We start from the raw sequence: 20362 nt of genomic DNA, 5'->3' as shown, positions 1-20362 counted from the left end.
ATGTCCCTTGATGAATGTGTGACCACAGGGATCGTCCACCTCCACTGCCTCATGATGCCTAACTAAAATTTAGGACATAGACCATATAGAGGAAAAGGTCCAATATGGCCTGTATATTGCGTGCATGCTTCATGTTGTTTGTCTGATTGCACTAGCCTTTAGTTAGAAAATCCAACTACAAATCGTAGGGGTTCAATATATCTATTTTCTTGAAGAGATATAGGGTCACATGCATCAACAGATTTTTAAGGAATCGCTATTTAGGAATCGCAATTCCCTATGCATATAGGAATCGCAAAATAAATTGCGATTCCTATACATTACCTTATAACGATTCGCAAATTGTGAATCGCAATTAGCTAATGTCACTCCATTCATTCCTATAGGAATGAATGGGAATGCATGCACAATTTGCGATTACCAATTTGGTAATCGCAAACTACGAATGCAATTGCAAGGGTGCCAGGGGGCATAAGGCCCCCCTGATGCACCCCCCCAAAGGTAAGTGTGCACATGTAGCGCACACAAATACCCTAGGACATGTCACTTTAAAAAATGCACTGTGTGCATTTTTCAAAGTTTTTGCAAATTACCATTAACTTGAAGCTGATGGTAATTAGTGTTTCCTAAATGCGAAGTCGCATTTGGGAGAGGCTTGATGCATCTCAAGGAGGGATTCCCTAAATGCATTCGAAAATTTGGTAATCGCAATTACCTATTTTATGAATGCTTTCCCTTTGATGGCCTTTTACCGGTTGCAAACAGGCCGATTCTGCGAATCGGCCCGTTTGTAACCGGTAAAATGGTTGATGCATGTGGCCCATAGTGCACTAATGGGCATTTGAGTATGCTGCATGTCTATGGTTCGAATCTTGGCAGGAACAGCTCAGTATTTAATTCTATCATGGCAGACAAAGTTAAAAGCTTTTTCTTGGGTAACAATGCCCTTCACTACTCTAACATTGTGAAATGTAAAAATATGAGTTATGAGTCTCCAGGCTTTGTGGTTCACGGTTTGTACAAGCAAGACAAAGAAAACATCAAATGGTTTTAAAGACATAAGCCATAACTGAGTGATGCAATCAGAGCAACTCAACGGCCAGCCACAGGAATTGTACTTCATTGCACAGGGATGATATAGAGCTTTCCATACCCCTTGTAAGACCTAAGGCTGTTTGCGGAATGTCCTTTGCATTTTTTTTATAAGGCGCTACCTACGTCTGGCAAGGTTTGTTGATCTGAGTATTATTTTGCCCACTGGCCTCAGGTGGGTTTTTCTTATCACTCATCTGAACCTATTATTTCACTCTTAGAATAAGAAGTGATTGAGAAACAACCTAAACTAGTCCTTGGAGTTTACATATAGCTTTCTGCAGTGGGTGCATAACTCACTGCGTTTTTTTCAGGTCTGGAACTTGTGAACTGCAGGATACAAACTGATCTGTGCAACAAAAGTATTAACCCACCAAAGTTTTATGCAAAGCACAAATGTGCTCTAACATTACCCACAATGATTATTATCTGCCTATACACGGTTTCAACTGGATCCTAAACCTCATCTTCCCGTCGTAGAGTAGATCCTTATAGTTTGATTCAACAACAGACGTCTGAAGGCACTGTAAGAAGGATGAAAAAGGTAGGAGAGGTGCTAGTTATAGCTGAAAGAAGGATGAAAAATGTAGGAGAGGTGCTAGTTATAGCTGAAAGAAGGATGAAAAAGGTAGGAGAGGTGCTAGTTATAGCTGAAAGAAGGATGAAAAAGGTAGGAGAGGTGCTAGTTATAGCTGAAAATTAAGAGATGCCAAGTTGTAGAAGGATAACACCTGGCGTAACGAAGTCCATCTCTTGAACAGGATCTATTCGCTGGAGCGCCTTCCATAACCTCCATCCCCAGTTTTGCAGTGGTCTGCCATTTTGAATATTATGGTGACTACCGTTTCGAGGTGTGGGTGCTCAAGGGACGCATTCTGCTCTTACATAAGTGTCTGAGTTCTGACACTGAAGCAATGGTGCCCTGCTAACATTAAGCAATCTAACCATTCTAAACTCAGCACCATAAAACACAGATAAAGCCATCACTGGTTATCAAGCCCATACTGTGCTGCACTCTGACCTAAATGCCTAGTCATGGTTGATACTTGCACGCGTCAGGATGAGAAAATTATCCTGCTCTAACTCGGTGGGCCAGTAAGTGCCAACTTTTAACCCATGCTGGCACTTACTAACCTACCGGGCCATCCCCCCCTTCCAAGTCAATTTTGACACATGAATATGAATTAAATGTACCAGAGGTATAACATACTTGCGCCTGTACTACCTCTTTATTTAATATATAATTGGGTACTTGTGGTCAGTGCTTAATTTGTAAAATATTAAGTGCCAGGGCTCTGATCAGGAGGCCTCTGCAGCTTGCACCACCCATCACCCTTCTCATTGCTGCCAAAACAACTACTAAACATCTCTCTCGCATGTAAATGAGACAGTTCAAATTATTCAAGGTCCCCAAAGCTAAAGGAATGGCTGGGGAGGCAGGTATTAGCACTATTTTAATGTATCTCGTATTCCTAAACAACCGTTGTTCTGCTCATCTCTAAATTTCATGAGCAGCGCCACCATGTGGCAAACTCCCCTAACCTTTCGTGTTGACAATTAGGTGCGGGTGCGGAGCACTGGAAACCAATTAAGTGCTGGTGCTCAGCACGGGAAAGCACCGGCTCAAATTAAGCACTGCTTGTGGTCACCTAATAGTTGCTGTTTGCTTTTACTTTCCATCAGTGAATAAGGATTAAAAAGGTGTTTTTTTAATTTGCACTCAGCAACTTCCTATTTTCTTAAAGTAGAAATTTGTAAGTACAAAAAACTGGTAAGCGCTACATTCCAGAAACACTACTTACAACAAAAAACTCAAGAGCGCCAAAGACAAGATTGAATGATCAGGAACTGCCTCTTACCCAGCAGTTGAGGGCCAATTAATGGTACATAGCAAACAATACTGTGAACAGTAGGAAAGAAGAATGAACAACTTGGATGAAAAAAATACAGTGAAAAAAAATATGCAGAATGGCAAGGATTGCACATGTAAAGAAAACATAATGGTGTAAATGTATACCCATCGCTAAATAGGGAGGTAAAGCCAGCAGCAGAAATAACTGTTCCTCTGGACATTAAACTCCTGACTTACCACGTATCAGTTAATATGAGGCATGGAATGTTTTGACACTTTTATGGAGTGATTGTGCACATATTTTATCTTTGCATTTAGCAACTGCATCTTCCTGGTGGTAATTTGTCATTGTTGTTGTTTGCTATGGTGTAGCTTAGCGGGATACCGTTAGTACTTCCCATGTGTAGGAAGATAGGATCCTTCTGCATGGTTACCCCCACTTTTTGCCTGGTGTTGCTATGTTTTTCTGACTAGTCTGACTAGGATCCCACTAATCAGGACCTCAGTATCTGTGCTTTTTCCCTAATTTGGATATGGGGAGTACTGAGGTACACTCCAGATTGGGTACTGGTATACCCTGATAAGTCCCTAGTATATGGTACTAAGGAACCCAGGGCATAGGTACATCAAGGGTCTCCCATGGGTTGAAGCATGTATTATGCCACCCATGAGAGATCACTCAAATTGTGACTACAGGCCTGCCATTGCAGCCTGTGTAAGCTGGTGCTAGCACCACATACGACAAATATAAGTTTCCTTATATCTGAGGTCACCTCACTTAAAACCTATAAGTCACCCCTAAGGCAGGCCTTTCAAACCTGAAGGCAGGGTGCTCGGTTCTAAGTGTGAGGGTGCCCTTGCATGAGCACGACACCCCTACAACCTTCGGAGTCCATTCTCACGGGTTGTAAGTACATCAGCCATTAAGACATATAGAGTGGCCATTCGTCATTACTCGGTGACCATATCTAAACTGGCTGTAACGAACCCTGTCATTTTTGGTATCACATGTAAACGGTGTGGGGGTATGATTCCATGCACTATAAAGCACCTCCGGGAGGCACTCAGTGCTCCTGGTACCAGTCTTCCAGAACCAGACAGCAATCTAGGGCTGCTGCCGCCCAGAGACACGTTTCAGCCCTCCTACTGCTGAGCCAAGCTCAAGCAGGGGAAGGCAGAACAATAGGTATCCTGTCACAGGGAGGTGTAACCACCTCCCAGATAGGGTTTAGTGTATTGGGACACGATGAGGATGCCCGCCAGCGCCACTGAGACAGCTTGAAGGGCACATTTGGTGCCCTCCCTGCATACTCCAGTTCAAACCAGTTCAAGGAGCCGATGGTTCCCGCTCTGGCGCAAAACTGGTCAAAGGACATGGGAATAGCCTACCCACTGCCCAGCCCCTCGTCTGGGAGGGGCTTTCCTAAGGGTACTTTACCTGTGGGTGGGTCCCTAGATTTGTCGTGGGACAAGATTCAGATCACATACCACTTCAACTTCAAATCGCTGGACTTCGTTTAGGGAACGGAGACTGCAACAGGGAAGATTCCTGCTGCTCTTGGTCTCGTCGTCCTGCTGGTCTTTTGCAATGTCCGTTCCTGTGCTCCATACAGGTTCTTCACCAGACCTGTGGACATTCGAGACACCTGAAGGAATCTCACAGGGAGTGAAGGAGTCACTCCCCTGCTTCTGCAGGCACCGCAACACAGCTGACAAGTCTGCTGATCCTGGGCTCCCATGGACTCCGAAAGGCTCAGCACCACAGGTCATGGTTCTGCAACTTCCTTGAGCCTGCACTGTCTTCACGCCAAGTTTGAGGCCATTATCCCTCGTTGGAACCGCTGGAACAGAACCCCTGAGTCGACTTGCCATTGCCAAGGCTTGTTGGCTCTCTCCTCCAGACATCTTCAGGCTCCAAGAAGCTCCACATTCAAGCAACTCCTGCAGCCAAGATACTTGCCCTCACCGCTTCCTCTGTACTGTGGGCCTTCTTCATTGATGAGCTGCTCGAGGTACTCTTGCGACTCCTGCACCTTTTTTAATCGACTACGTTGTTTGCCACTGCCAAGGCTTGTTGATGTCCCTGCTGGACACTGACCCCTTGGCCCTTGACATCTGAAATGGAATAGCTCATGAACAGTTCCTGGTCTCCTACAGTGTCACCTGGTTGGCACAGCTGCCACTTCAAGGGCATCGTCAACCTCTCCTGCATCTCCGAGATCAGTGGGCATTCGTCTTCCGTGCCTCCTGGTCACTCCCGAGTGGCATAAACTCTGTTCCCTCTGCATGCAAGTGCCCCTCATCCTGAATCCACCTTTGGGTTCCACCATACTACTTTGTCTTCTTCTCAAGCGGCATCTTCCTGAAGTCCCACATTGTGGTCTACGGTGGTTTCCGACATCACTTGACACCTATGCAGCCGGCTTCCCTGGTGTAGGTATCCTGGTTCCTGGGGTATCCACGAGTGGGGTCACTCTCCAACCTTCCATCTTCCACAGGGTTTCGTCAGGGTCCGCTGAGAAGGGTCCTTCTCCTTTAAAACTGCAACCACCACTTACCTATTGACTAACATTGAGCATGCGGTCGTGTTCCGACAATGCACACGGCCTCCTTGGAGTTCCAAGATTCTCACCTTGGGTGGTTCCTTGGGTCCCCGGCTCTTCTATGTCTTCGGGGTCCATTCTTAACTTGAGTCGTGGTTTGCATTCCACTATTTTAGTATATGATTTTGTCTCCCCCTGGAGACCCCTGTGTATTTGTGCAACTTACCTTCTCTATTTCCTAAGTATTGCGTGTATAGTGTTTATATCTTTGGGTAGGAGATATTGCAATGTGTAAGGGCGTGCTTGTAATAAAATACACATTTTTATAACTACACTGTGTGATTCTTTTTCACTTAACCTATACCATAAGATTAAGTACTGGTAAAAAGAACCTGCTCTACACTCCTTCTGGACTAAGCCTGAAGGCTGCTTTACACAGCTACCACTTAGAGAGATTCCTAAGGTTGTCTTAGACCACTAAAATCACCATAAGGGTTTTCTGGATTAGTGCAGGATGCTACACTTACACCATGTTGCTGATATATTTTGAAGTATACAGATTAAGCAAATTAATTTAATGGTCTGGCTTGACAGAGCAGGTGTTGCAAGACAATTATATGAGCATCACTAGTTTTGATTGGGCGGAAGTTGTGTGCTTCCACAAAAAAAGTGCTTGCCCTCTGCACAGCTGTGATCATTTTGTTTATTTATCCAGCTGCCTAAGCTTGATCTTTCAGGGGTAAACATATGACATTGGAATTCTATTAAAGTGTCTTAGATAACTAGATAATATATGTTGTTTTTCTCTGGCAGTAGCACAGATGCGAGGAAGGCAGGTATTAACCTACATGAATGTTTAGGTCTGGCTTGACAGGGCAACTGTCACCTGGCCTTTTAACCTAAACCACTATTATTCTACAGTTCTTTGCTTCTACGCAAATACACATCGTTCCCATACTATTAACATTTACTGCTTCACATTACCATACAACATTTCTTTAAACAAATACCTATTGGCATTGTCAATGCTTGTTTTCTTACATGTGTGTAATAAAAAAGGTTTTCAGTAACAATCCCACTTCACACCATATGTGCCATGCAAGATTGTTCCAATTTATAAGTTTTAAAATGCACTGACTTTGCAGCCAGAGAATTGAAAAGGAAACAGAGCTCCATATTAGAAGCAGTTTATCTTGGAAAGTTAGTTCACACTAAACCCTCTGTCTTTGAACAAACAAAAAGTGGTAAAAGAATACCAGCTATAGCGCCTCTGCTGGAGTGGGGTTTTCTGTAAAAATTGTATACCCTCTCCATTTTGCATGTTTACATTAATAAGAATAATTAATTAATAGTAATTGTACTAATTGTTTGCTGTGTGAATTGACCAACATTACTAATATAAGAAATACACGTGGGAATTGCATTTGCATGGCCTAATTAATACGTAAACTAATTTTCGTATGCATATTAATAATAGACAATTAGAAATTGCATGATTATATGTTGCTTTTGTGATGTATTTGTAATTTGTGCTTTATTAATGTGAATATAACCCGCATTAAGTGTTGCTTCTGCTAGATAAATACACACACATATGGGTATTAGTAAGGGGATAATATTTTATTAGTCATTTCCATGTATTAATTATGTTTATGTGTTTCTTTGCTTAAGTTGACCATTTGGTGGCCACAAAATGGCCGACATCCCTATTTGACGAACACAACTCCATTATGAAGGTCTCTGGGTGAAGTGCGCATGCGTCACCATCAGCAGCAGTGGCCTCTGGACGACCCTAAACTCGGCTGTACCCACCAAGGACACACCGGGCTAACAGCCAGCTGCCCCAAAAAGAAACAATAAAAGTTACTTCAACATGAAATTATGAACTATACCTAAAGAAACATTTTCCGCATGAGAATTTGGTGGAACTGATCTCATCAACCAATCACGAGTATTCAAAATATTGGTTGTTACCTTTTGGAATGTAATTTTAATATACAAATGGTAGAATAGAGAGGTTGTGAGCGAGACCCTTCAGAAGATTTTCGATTTCCTGACGTTATGCTGACGGAGAGGACAGTGACACTGCAGGACAGCTGTTTCCTACGACTCTGACAGTATGAACTGAAGACCAAGATTTTGACTTAGAGGACGACTTTTAGCCAGAATAGGTAAATATGATGGTCTACTGCTTGATTAAACCAAAGACTCGATTTTCAATTCTTTAGATAAAAATTTAAGATTTATTACAAGAACTGTGCTGGGTCGTTATTATGAAAAATGTATTTATGTAAATAAGTTATAGATTTCGTTATCACTCCAACCTGCAGCTAGCTGATCCATGGCCTATTCATGGGAGAAGTGCTAAAAGGTGAAGTTTAGGCCTTTATAAATAGGGATATATGAGTACTTCCTTCCATTACAGCGAGTGGAACAATCGCCTCCTTGGAAACAGGTTATTAGAAGGATGAATGTTGGTGTTATGGGCCCCACCAGCGAATGTAGTGATTGAGTGTGATCTATGATCTGTGACGAAGGGAGGGATTTTGCATTCCGCGCTGTATCACCTCTTCATGACTCATTATCCAGCTTAACACCACAAAGGTTATCTGGGGTGTCGCAGCACTCCTGCTTCTCTGGTTCCAGCACCCCTTAGGAGGATGATGACCATTAGGTGGATAAAGACAAGGAGGTAGACCGCCAAAACGGCCATGATAATCACAGCCAGGAGGACCAAGACAAGAAGGACCAGGGAGACCTAAACCATGAAGACCTGGTTAACCAAGACCAGAGGGGATCAGGAACAAATGAATAAAGTGTAACAGGAGAGATACGACCAAGGGTACCAAGACCATGTTGAGAAGGACCAGGGGGAGTTAGAATCTAGAAGGCATAGGGGTAGGAGGACCAGAAAACCCTGGACCAAGAGGACAAAGAGGGTAAATAAGTGTCAACCAGTACCAGGGAGAAAGGAGGGCCAGGAGGATCAGACTCAGATGGACCTGACCCAAGTGTATTGGTGGCAGGTGAAAAAGGACAGAAGGACCATAACCTTAGAGATTAGATCAGTTAATTATATTACTTAAGGCTGTCCATGCTGCGGATGTGCAGTGGGGACAAGGTGCAATTAATTTGTTTCTGATGATTATTGTGGCTGTTGGGGTTCCTTTCTGCTTTTTAATCAAGATTATTATTTGAAGGGGTGAATGCGTGTTTTTTTTAACTTTTAAAATCTTAACTGAATTTCTGTCAAGTGGGAATACGGGGCAAGTGGGGTAAAACATTGTTTTATATTGCTTACTTTGCACATGATTGTCTTCTGGGAGCTAACACTATTGCCACTTCGTGGAGAGGTCTGCCATTTTTCCTGAGGGACCCATCAGTAGGATCAGACAGTTATTGTAATCTGAGTGAGCCTCTAAGCGTATCTGCAGCTTTCTCTTAAAATACATGTCTGGGTCATAGAGTTTGTTTTAATAATTGCAGATCACTTTCTGAATATTCCTTTGAGGTGTTCAATTTACTCTCCTAACTGAAACATGGTTGAAATAAGGATAAGTTACTTACCTGTAATTCTAGTTCTCTTCCAGGGGTATCCTCATCAAAGTCATAAGCAATGAATATTCCCGCCCATGCGCGGGGACCCCGGAAATAATCAAAAATATATATATATGAAAACATATATATATACACAGGTCTATATATATAAACATATATCATTTTTTCACACATTAATGCAGCGCCTATAAGGGAGGCTAAACAATGTAACGATAAATAACTGTTTTTGCATAAATACACTATAGAATATAGACCACAGGAGGGCAAGTAGTAATTGAACTCTTTTTAATGAGTTTACTCAAAATAGTCTGCAAAAAAGCAGACATTGTTAGCCTACAGGCTGAATTGAAAACCAATAGTATAGAAAATTAACGCAATTGTAACATAAAAACTGGCACCATGCCTTTAAGGCAGCCATGACCTCTGGCTTCCCATCATGCCTCAGGGTGACAGGTCACTTGTTGTTTGCGGAGACCCGAGTGTCAGGGCACAAAGATATAGCTTATCCATCTCTTCCAGAGGATCCTCATTAATAGTCATAAGCACTGAATCGAATAGCAAGCCCATCCTCCGCCTGAGGGCAAATGAGAAATGATGAGCACACAAACAATCAAAGCTTTTATCATCATTGGAAAAGATTTCTCATGGAGGCCTGGGCCACTTGATTGTACGCTCTGGTATCTGAGTTGAGACAAATTTGTCTTGTAAACGTATGTATGGATCTCCATGTGGCTGCTTTGCAGATCTCAGAAATCGGTACACTGTTAAGAAATGCCGTTGAAGCTGCTTTCCCTCTGGTGGAATGAGCCGTGGGCCAAGACCAAAGTGGTTTTTGCGCTAACTGATAAGCCAGTTTGATACATGAAACTATCCATCTGGAGATGGATAGCTTGGAAGCTGGAAAACCTGTTTGGATTGAACCATAGTTAATGAAAAGTTGATCAGATTTCCTAATCGCCTTAGACCTGTTCAAATAGAATTTCAAAACCCTTTTCAGTTCAAAAGAGTGAAGGGACCTCTCAGCTGGAGTAGAGGGATTTGGGAAAAAGTAGGTAGCAAAATGGTTTGGTTAACATGAAAGTCCGACACCACCTTCGGAAGAAAGGAGGGGTGGGCTCTCAAAACAACTCTATTTAGATGAAAAACTGTGTATGGTTCTTTCGAGTAGAGAGCCTGGATCTCGCTCACTCTGCGAGCTGAAGAAATCGCCACCAAAATGCTGCCTTCCAAGTTAGGTTCTGGAGGGTTGCCTTGTAGATAGGTTCAAATGGGGGACCCATCAGTTTAGGAGGACTAGATTCAGCTCCCAGGGTGGCGAAGCAGGCTGAGTGGGAGGGTAGAATTTCTCTAACCCTTGTAAGAAATCTTTCACTACCGGCATCTAAAAGAAAGAAGGCTGAGAAGGGGAGCGCCTGTAGGCTGTAATGGCAGCCAGGTGCACTTTAATTGAAGAGAATTTTAGACCTGCCTTAGCTAAGTAGAGTAGATAAGGTAGAACCACATCCTCCTGCCACTTGGTAGGGTGGTAATTATTCGCACACGTCATATATAAAAACGCTTCCATTTACAAGCATAAAAGTGTCTTGTGACGGAAGGTTGGGGTGATGAAAGCTCCCGTTCATCTTGAACAGCAGTTCCAGTCTGCATGGCAACCCCTTGTGTGGAAGTTCCGACAGGTGCAGAAGGTCCGGATGCCACCACTGCCATGGCCAGTCTGGAGCAATCGGAATCATCCTCGCCTCTGAGTGAGAGAGTTTGGTTACCACCTTCAGGATAAGAGGAAGGGGAGGTAAAGGCGTACACAAATCTTTGTAATCAGTTGATCAGAAGGGCTTTCCCTCTCAACCCTGGTCGGTAGAATCTTGAGGCAAAGTCGCGGCATTTTTTGTTAGTGTTGTCCGCGAACAGGTTGATGCTTAGGCAACCTCATTCTCCGAAGATGTCTTCGATGACTTTGTAATTTAGAACCCAGTCCTGCTGGTCCTCGAAGTGACGACTGAGAGCGTCTGCGTTTGAATTCTGCTCCCCCGGTAGGTGTATTGCTGTTATAGTCAGATTCCTCGCTAGGAGCCAATGCCAGAGAGCTTGGGCTTCCAGAGATATTGGTCTCGACCAAGTCTCTCCCTGTTTGTTCAGATACTAAATGGTGGTAGTATTGTCTGTCTGTACTAGAATGGAGTTGGTCTGAATCGAGGGAAGGAAGGCCTTGAGGGCTAGATGCACTGCTCTCAGCTCCAGCATGTTGATGTGATACAATTGTTCTTTTGTTGACCATCGACCTGGAGTCTGGAGGGACCCCATGTGTGTTCCCCAAACCTGGAGGGAAGCATCAGTGATTAATGACTGAGACGGAGGTGTCTGATGGAATAGAACCCCTACCAGCAGATTTTCCTGTCGCATCCATCATGGAATCGATGCTCTGGCTGCTTTCGACAGATGTATCCTATCATCCCACTGAGCCGTTCGCTGATCCCACTTGTCCTCCAGATCCTGCTGTAAAGGACGCATCCTCAGCCTGGCATTGGTGACTGCATATGAGGCACCAGAAGAAACTGTGGCAACTCAAAGACATGTACTTTTTAATTTTCTCACGATTTCTGAGGAAGTTTCTTTGAAAGAACTCGAGAAATGTAAATCAGGATCACCAGCAGATTCTTGCCTACCCAGAATCTTAAAACTGATCACCTCTACCATCAACCAAGTGCTCAATACGATTCTGAACCCTTCTCTAGAAGTAGGGCACTTTCCCTCTGTTTTGATATAAGCTTTTCTTCGGCCCTTACTTAAGAAACCTACTGTAGACTAGGCCTTTCTGAGTAATTTTAGGTCCATATCCCTTTTGCTGGCAGAGGCTAAAATACTTAAGAAACTGGTAAACGGCCAGCTCTCCTCTTATCTGGAATCTAATGGCCTTTTTCATGATTCGCAATCTGGATTTCGACAAGGCGTTAGCACAGAAACTGCCTTACTAGAAGTGACTGAGTACATCAAAGAACACCTTGACTGCGAGTGGAAGGCATTCAAGGCAAGGCCATTTCTTGGCTGAAGTATTTTTTGAAAGTTAGATTGCAGCAGGTCTATCTTCATCTGTTTTGTCCCTACTAAGCCTCTGCTATATGGAGACCCACAGGGTTCAGCTTTGAGTCTACTCTTTTCAGTCTCTATTTAACACTTTTGGCCCATCTGATTGAATCTTGGGGTGTACAGGTGGTGTCTTATGCGACAATACCCAGTTTCTATTGTCTTTCCAGGAGCACTGGTATTCTGCCCTTAGTATGCTTAAGAAATGCCTTAAGGTAGTCTCTGGCTGTATGGATAGCAATTTCCTAAAATTAAAATCAGACACAACCATAGTCCTTTTCTGTGGTTCGTGTTGCCCTCCCCTCCCTAGCCTCTGTTAGCAGGAGGAACTTAATCCTCCGCCGACCCCACTTACACCACTAGGACCTTGAGAATAGTGTTTGATCCGAGTCTCTCTTTTTCTACTCAAATTAAACAAGTTTCATCAGTCTGTTTTCCTAAACGTATATCCCTGAAGAAGTTGCTTCATCTAATCCCAGAGAATACACGTAAAGAACCAGTGGTTCACACCTTGGTAACTTCCAGTTTAGATTATGCTAATAGTCTGTATTTGGGCCTTCCTTCCTTTCTAATTTGCAGACTTCTGTTGGTCCAAAATGTCCCTTGGCAGCAGTCTATATAAACTCATCTGAAGCAACTTCATTTGCTGCCAGTAATAAATCAAAATAAACTTAAAGCTCTTACTCGGGCATTTAGGGCCTTTTCTGGTGAGGGCCTTTCCTACTTGAGAAAAAGATATCATCCATATAGGCAATGCAGATTGCTTAGGTCGAATAATCTCTTTTTGCTACAGGTCCCCAAATTCGGCAAGGCTAGGCACGGAGAGAGATCCTTCACGATCCTGGCAGCTAAGTTGCAGAACGTACTCCCCGTTGGCCTGCGCATAGCTGCCTCTGTTTTGACTGTCAAGAAAGAAATGAAAACCTTTCTCTACCACAAAGTTTAGCTACCCATTGCACTGTATTCATTGGCAACCAGTCTTTTGCTTGAGCGCCAGGACGCTCCTGACGAAGCAGCTTTGTGTTGTACAAATGCTTTTTTATTTGATTTGATTTCATTTGATCAGGAAAGAATAGAGGACTAGGAGCAGAGGGACTATGACCTAAACATTACATAACGAGGCAGGATCTGGGCTAGGATGAATACGAAGAACCAGGATCAGAAGATCCATGATGGTTAGATTCAGGACCATACAACAGAATGACAAGAACCACATGGACCAAGGGAACAAGGTGGACCAGTACCAGGGCTATAAGGACCAGGAAGACCAAACCTAAAAACAGCCCCATCAGGAGGCCCGAAAGAGAAGGTGGCAGGGTCAAAAGGACAAACAAGCCTTTGCAATGCAATAGTCTCGCATTTGTGAAAGTTGGAGTTATTGGCGTTGTAAATGGCAAAGATTTTAGTTACGTTTTTTAGTTTGGAAACATTTTACACTGCTGTTTGTTAACGTGAAGTACTGGCAAAGCCAGAAACAAACAATGCACTTTGGGATTGTAGTCTTAGTAGCACAACTCCAGTGACAGAAAAACAAGCCAGACAGCTGTCTGCAGCACAGTGAGCCTCGCACAAATGTGATGTGTGCTCTCAAAACAAACAAATATAGTGCCCATCCATTCCACTCGTGCCAAACCAGCAAGTACAACGCATTACTCTCAATGTATTAGTGTATACTTACATTTTGTGGTTATACGAAGATGAGATTCTAATAAAAAGCTGTGAAGGAATACCACCAAAAGGAAGAAAGGCATATAATGGATGATATAACAACCAGACCCACCTTTCTAAACTCCTAGACCGTCTGTACAATTGTGGCTCAGAGAAACAGAAGTGCTCAACAAAAGCATGGTCATAAACTCTGAGCTAAGAATGGTCCAAAGAGGGTCAACGGTTTCAGAAAATAAGCTGATAGGCTGAGAGAGGTAGAATAGGTGGGGCTGAATTGTAAAGATGGCAAAGGTGGTCAGAGAGCTGGTAAAAAGGCTTTGAACTCTGAAAAAAAGAAGGTGCCTGAGGACCATCTGAAGGGGAAACCTAATCTGAAAAAGGGAATGGGTCAGCACCTTTCTCATGTCCACTAGCTACAACTCATTTCAGGGAGCAGGACTTAGGAAGCTGTGTCCAGGCTAGCATTTCTACAATGGACTAAGACAGCTTGGTGAAGGAGGCCATCATCATGTGCAGTACACATCTGGGCTCAAATGTATCCCACCATTTACCAAGCATCAGTAAACCACAAACCTACGGAGGTTACATATATGACAAAAGCAAGAGACCAAAGATTAGAATGATTTGGTAGCCCTATATACCTGGCACATTTGTGGTGCACTCTCATGACTTTGTGAGTTGGCGTCAACATGGGACTATAGAACAGCAAACTGCTTTAATCCATCTATCCAAGAGCCTAATCATTTTCTTTCAATAGCCACCCCTTCAGATAAAATTAAAGAAGCAGGAGCATTTATGAAGCAAAGCACAGCTCCATAATCGGCTCTTCCTGAGTCGCTAATGTAATGACACTCTGTACAATGTCAGCAGATGAACTGCAAAGTATTCAAACATTCTTTTCTATGGCTATTGGGATGTTTTAGACCTCTGTGTTAGTGATGCTTGGTGAAAAGTGCATGTAAGCCAATTTTAGCACTAACTTGTATATGGAGATGGGTGTCAATTGAGTTCACTCCTTGTTTGCTGTTCTTCCTGTAGGTGCCATTTGAAATTTGTGTTGGATATAATAATACATAATTTCAGCTATTTAGACTCATAAGGGGACGGAAGGATGCTTGCAATAAGTCTAAACATTGGCAATTGCCCGGGTAGCATTCAACCTTACATGTCACATCAGATTAGACTCAGCCATATGCAAATCTTTGACCCTGCTCCAACAGGAACAGTCCGGTCGGAACTTCCAAGCCAGATCTTCTCTAAACCAGAACACAAGAACAGTTAGACTTATTGAAAGCATTCCTCCTATCACCTTTTGTGTGTTTTATGTACCACCCTAAGTGGCAAGAGTATGCCTAGACATGGGTCCAGCGCTCACTGTGCTCCTATAGCCAAGCTACACCAGACTGCCGATCCCCAAATCAGGGCGAATCTAGTTTTGGATTGCTTGCATTCTTGTTCAGGGAGGACCTGGTCTGGCACTTTGGACTGAACTGTTTCTATTGGAGCAGGGCCAAGACTAATTTGTACATGGCTGGGTCAAAACTAAGGTGGCATAGTTGGCAAAAGAATGATGGGTTGGAATGCTACCCGAATGACTGCCAGAGGTTAGTTATGGCAAGCATTACTCCCATCACCTTTTTAATGTACTGGCCTAAGTGGCAAAAGTATGCTCAGATATGGGTCTCATTCACCTTACCACTTCTGGGGAATGTATGACGTTACAACGCATACATTTACAACGCATGCCTTTACAACGCAGTTTTTACATCGCAACATCCTTTACAACGCATACATTTACATCGCATGCCACTACGATGAATGTTTTTAAATTACATTTACAACGCATTCCATTACATCGCAATATACATTTACAAGGCATACCATTGCAACGCATACCATTACATTGCACTTAAGGTAAGTGTTGGATAGTGTAGGGGTAAAAATTACTATTCTAACTCCAGGGGGTGCAACAGTAGGGTAAGTGTTGGATAGTGTAGGGGTACTATGCGTTGTAATGGTATGCGTTGTAATGACACGCATTGTATTGACATGCATTGTATTGCCACGCATTGTAGTGTCATGCGTTGTAGTGACATGCAACGTAATGGCTGCGTTGCAGTGACGAGCTGTAAAGGATGTTGCGATGTAATGACTGTGTTGTAAATGTAGTGCGATGTAATGACTGCGTTGTAAAGGTTGTTTCCCGTTCTGGGTGAACCTGGCCTGGCAGTTCAGGCAGAACGGTCGCATTGGAGCAGGGTCAAGACTGATTTGGATATGGATGGGGCCAAATTGAGGTAGCATGGTGGGCAAAAAAACGATGGATTGGGTGCAGATATAAGCGATTGTCAGTCACTGCAATTAATTCAAGTATTCCATACATCACCATGTAATTGATTTGAGCACTTTCAGTTCACTGTACTCCCCTTTGGCCTTGTGACCTACTACTCTAATGCTACCATCCAGTCTCCCAGGTCCAGGGCAGACAGGAAGAAATTGAGAGGGTGCAGGACTAGGATGAAATGAAGGCCTCCATCCTTCTTGGTCACCAAAAATAGCAACCATGACCTACTTCTGATGTAGGCGCCCTCTCTATGGCTCACTTGGCCAAAACAGCTGCAACTTCCTGGCGGAGTAAGTAGGTATGGTCCTCCGTCAGTGGGTGTCATGGGTGGAAGCTGAGGTAGTAGCCCCTTTGGACAAACTGTAGAATCATTATAGTTGGACAGTAAACTGGAGAGGCTTGGAGGCTGCGGCTGCCGGAGGAGTGGTGGTTTGGTCCGGCCTCTGGCTACCTGACCTATGTGCCTGTGGATGCTGCGTCCTTGGGCATGCAGGGGCTGAGAAGATTGCATGCTGTGGTGGCTGGGTGGATAGAGACGTGGCTGGAAGTCATCCCTTCCATGGCCATAAAAGGAGCCTAAGGGCCACCCACGATGAAACCGTTCTGCCTAGTATGTCGGTCGTATCCAGCCCACAGCGTATAGTGAACTTAGCTGCACCAAGCTCTCAGGGGTGGGGTGTTGGGTGAGGAAGTTGAGGTCCCTTGGGGTATGGCAATTGGGTCAGGCAATCGTCTTATTCACAGGACTCCCTGTGCAGGGCTTGTACCAGGCCCCGAGTAGGACGTCCGTGAGGGCTCCATATAAAAAGAAGAAGTGATTCGGAAGGGGTGATTCCCAGCCGAAGCACCTCTGTCAAGAGGTTTGTCTTGATAGCCACAGAGCTAAGCTTCAGGTCAGAGACCTCCTAATCACCATTGCAATTGAGACTCCCTACTTCGTAGCCACGGTATGAGGGAAGACCAAACCAGTATTCTGGGGAGCTGTCCAGTCCACTGGCATACGCCAAATCCTCACACCATTTGTCCTCATTGGGGTTTCAGGGCTGGTATTTAAAAGTGTCCAGTGGCCCCTCCCAAACTTCCCCAAGACCTAGACCATAGGAATAGGGCTCCGGCTACGGTCTGGATAGAATGCCTCCAATCGGCGCTGGATTCGACATTAGACGACACCCATCCAGCTTTGTGTCTACGTCATGAATGCAGGTGATGCCCGGGATGTCGGCAGTGGGGCCGGTGCCAAGGAAGGTTGAAGTGGCTCGACAAGCGTCGGTCCAGATCCATCCATGGATCCAAGGGGCCTGATCCACACGTGGAAACCAGTAATGGTCCCTCCTGAATTAGCGGGCCAGAGTCACCCAAATATGAGGTGCATGGCCTCATAAAACTCTCGGAGATCGGCAGGGGTTGCTCCAGTTCCCGGAAACTCAGGGAGACGCGGAGACGGCCTAGCTGCAGGCTCAACCACAGAGTCAGGCCTAGAATGCCGATGTTCCCTGGTCTTGGTCGATGACTTTGATGGAAGGGGCAAAGTCAAAGACCTCTTTGACTTGTTGTTCTTTTTGTGGGACTTACCCGAACGACTTTCTTTGCGACGATGGCACCGTGACCGATCCTCTTCCTCTCAACTGGAATTTAGACCATCGCAACATTTCACGTTGAATGGCAGGGAGCTTGAGGGACCGCACCCTCAAGGCCTTAGGGTGCATGGCGTGACAATCAACACAGATATTGGCATTGTGGTTGCACTCGAGACACCAGAGGCAGACGAGGTGTGGATCCGTCTCCTACATTTCCAGGTGACTGGCACCATAGGGCTTAAAACCATTCTTCCTCGCAGACATCCCTGCCTCACCAGGTGACAATGTCTCAAAAATCTTCGGCAAAAGGTCGAAGAAGGTCAGTCAAAAAGTGACTGGGGGTAGCTCTTCTCTAGATCAGCACTGACTGGCGCAGAAAGAAAAGAACTGACTTCAGCATGCTTGAATGGCACCTATATAGGTACTGCGCACATCACTTTTGGAGTGGATGACGCGACGATGCCAAGGAGAGACAAACTATGCCACCTGCGGGCGTGCAGGGTTACCGCTCACAAAAACATTTCCGGTCTTATATCTGCGGAAAGGTAAGGAATCTGTGACTCAAACTCTTTACTAGATAGCCAAAGCAGTGAGCAAGACTCCCATTTTCTAAGAACATAAAGTAATCCTGCTGCACAATTCTGAATCAGATGGAGCCAGTCTAGTATTTTTTTTAGCAGGTCTGAGTAGATCACTTAAGTAGTTATTGTTATCAATCCTCGATTGAATGAAAGCACTAATCATAGTTACATCCACTTGTGGATCAATAAAGCTCAGGATGCCATGGAGGAAGTCAGATGAAAACTTTGGAATTGGAGATTGACAAAATCTTAATTTAACCCCAACTGAACTGCTTTGGTCGAGAAAGGGAAAAAGTAACTAGCTTATGCTATTATCAAAAATAGAAGAGAAATGCTTTCTTAAAAATACTTCACCCACATGCACCCTACTTCCCACAAAACCCAGCGATGTTAGCTGAATAATGCTGTAACCCCATCATCTGCTCAAGTTGTAATTTGCACCCATCAACTCCCATACTGGGGGCCCAATTTTCAAGTCTTACACTATTAAATCAGTGAAACATCTTCAAAGAAATATAAATAACATTTGCTGCCACATAATTCAAAAGAGTGAATAATAAAAGTGCAAGTTGGGAACTTTGTCTATACTACTGTCCCCGGTTGCCAGAAATTATCAATTTTCTGTCATTGTGCCCATTTCCTTTATCTCAATAGATCTGCTGATATGTGAGAAACAAAACACTAGTACTAATGCTGCTTATAGTTTTTGAGATTCTGCTAAAATTCTTTTGTGTAACCCAGACATTTTACACAGATTTTTCTGGATTTCTGGCAATAAGGGCTCAAACAGTAGGTATCTCTCTATGCTGTTACAAACTCTGCACCTAGGTATATAGAAAAGATTTTTTAGGCAAATTGAAAAAAACAGTCTTGCACTGCTGGCTTACTGGGAATGGATGGAGGAGGATAAAAGAGGGAGTAGGAGGGCTTGGGTATTGGGGGAGCACAAGGATGTTAAGTATATCCTAAAAAAGAAAGATGTTGGGGGGCGTGGCCGGGCAAGATGCCGAGAGGTCATAATCCTTCTCGGCTCCTGGTCCGCGCTCAAGCCAGGAGCTGACACCGCCGGTCCCCCGGAACCTCGGGGGCTGAATTTAGCAGCATTCGGCGGCGGAAGCTTACCTGCCTCAGCAAACGCAGGATCGCTCTCGATCAGACCTCGGAAAGATCTCGGGCCGTGAGCTAAAATGGCGGCTGCCTGGTGGCCTTGAGCTCCTGACCCTGCTGGTTCCCGCGGAAGACGCCACTTTCAGATCTCGGCTTCCCATCAATTAATTTCACGTTTGAGGTGAACCAGGCCTTCGCGCGACAATCGGAGCGCTCTCGCTGCTTTCTCCTGAGGAGAGCACCCGACTGTACGGCTCCGCGGCCCGGATGTCTGACCCCAAGATGGCGGCACCTGCAGGACATAGGCGCCAATGACTCTCCCCCGGACTTGCAAACCTGCAATCTGAGGCGGTCAAACATCGTCTGGAGGTCCCTTGATTTGGCAGCATCCCCCCCGAGCCAGAGGCAGATAAACCTGCGACCCATACACCTCTCTGCTGCATGTTGGACCACATCCTCACTCTCAGATGAGCTCCAGATGGCGCCTTGCCTTTCCTGGTGAAAGAACTGTATCAGCACCTGTCCACCCTCGACGGGACCTATAAATATGGAGGTTAGTGGCTGCCCTCACCTGAATGGCTTCCGCGGTCTCCTAGATAAGCTTCTTGGTCCCTGCTTAACCTGCACCACTTTCTCCTGCGACGATCTGCATCGCACGCTCCTCCTCCCCCACCACTCTGGGATCCTCCACCTTCTACCCATCGCTTCAGGCCTCACAAAAACCGCCCGTGTGCTGCGCCTCAGCCACCCCGGCCCCACACCCTACTAAGCAGGTTTCGTGACCGCCGTGACTGCAACCAAGGGGGGCGCCCTAGGGCCGGACCACATGCCGCCCAAGAAGGGGACGACCAGATCAACCACTAAGGTCTCTGATTTCTTCACGGCCTCGGACAGGCGTCCAGCCCTGCGCACGGACGACGAAACGGCCGCTATGGCTCTCACGAAGGCAGACCTCCTGG

The 20362-nt window shown here is 44.9% G+C and overlaps 1 protein-coding gene across 3 annotated transcripts in view; it reads right to left on the bottom strand.

Annotated features, from left to right (window-relative positions):
- Positions 1-20362, bottom strand: part of SCUBE1 (signal peptide, CUB domain and EGF like domain containing 1) — a 1846233-nt gene that overhangs the window by 1540470 nt on the left and 285401 nt on the right. The window lies entirely within an intron of this gene.

This window comes from Triturus cristatus, chromosome 4_1, assembly GCF_964204655.1.
Source record: "Triturus cristatus chromosome 4_1, aTriCri1.1, whole genome shotgun sequence".
Lineage (NCBI taxonomy): Eukaryota > Metazoa > Chordata > Amphibia > Caudata > Salamandridae > Triturus > Triturus cristatus.
The sequence above is the reverse complement of the archived record's forward strand: the minus strand, read 5'-3'. Positions and strand labels throughout refer to the sequence as shown.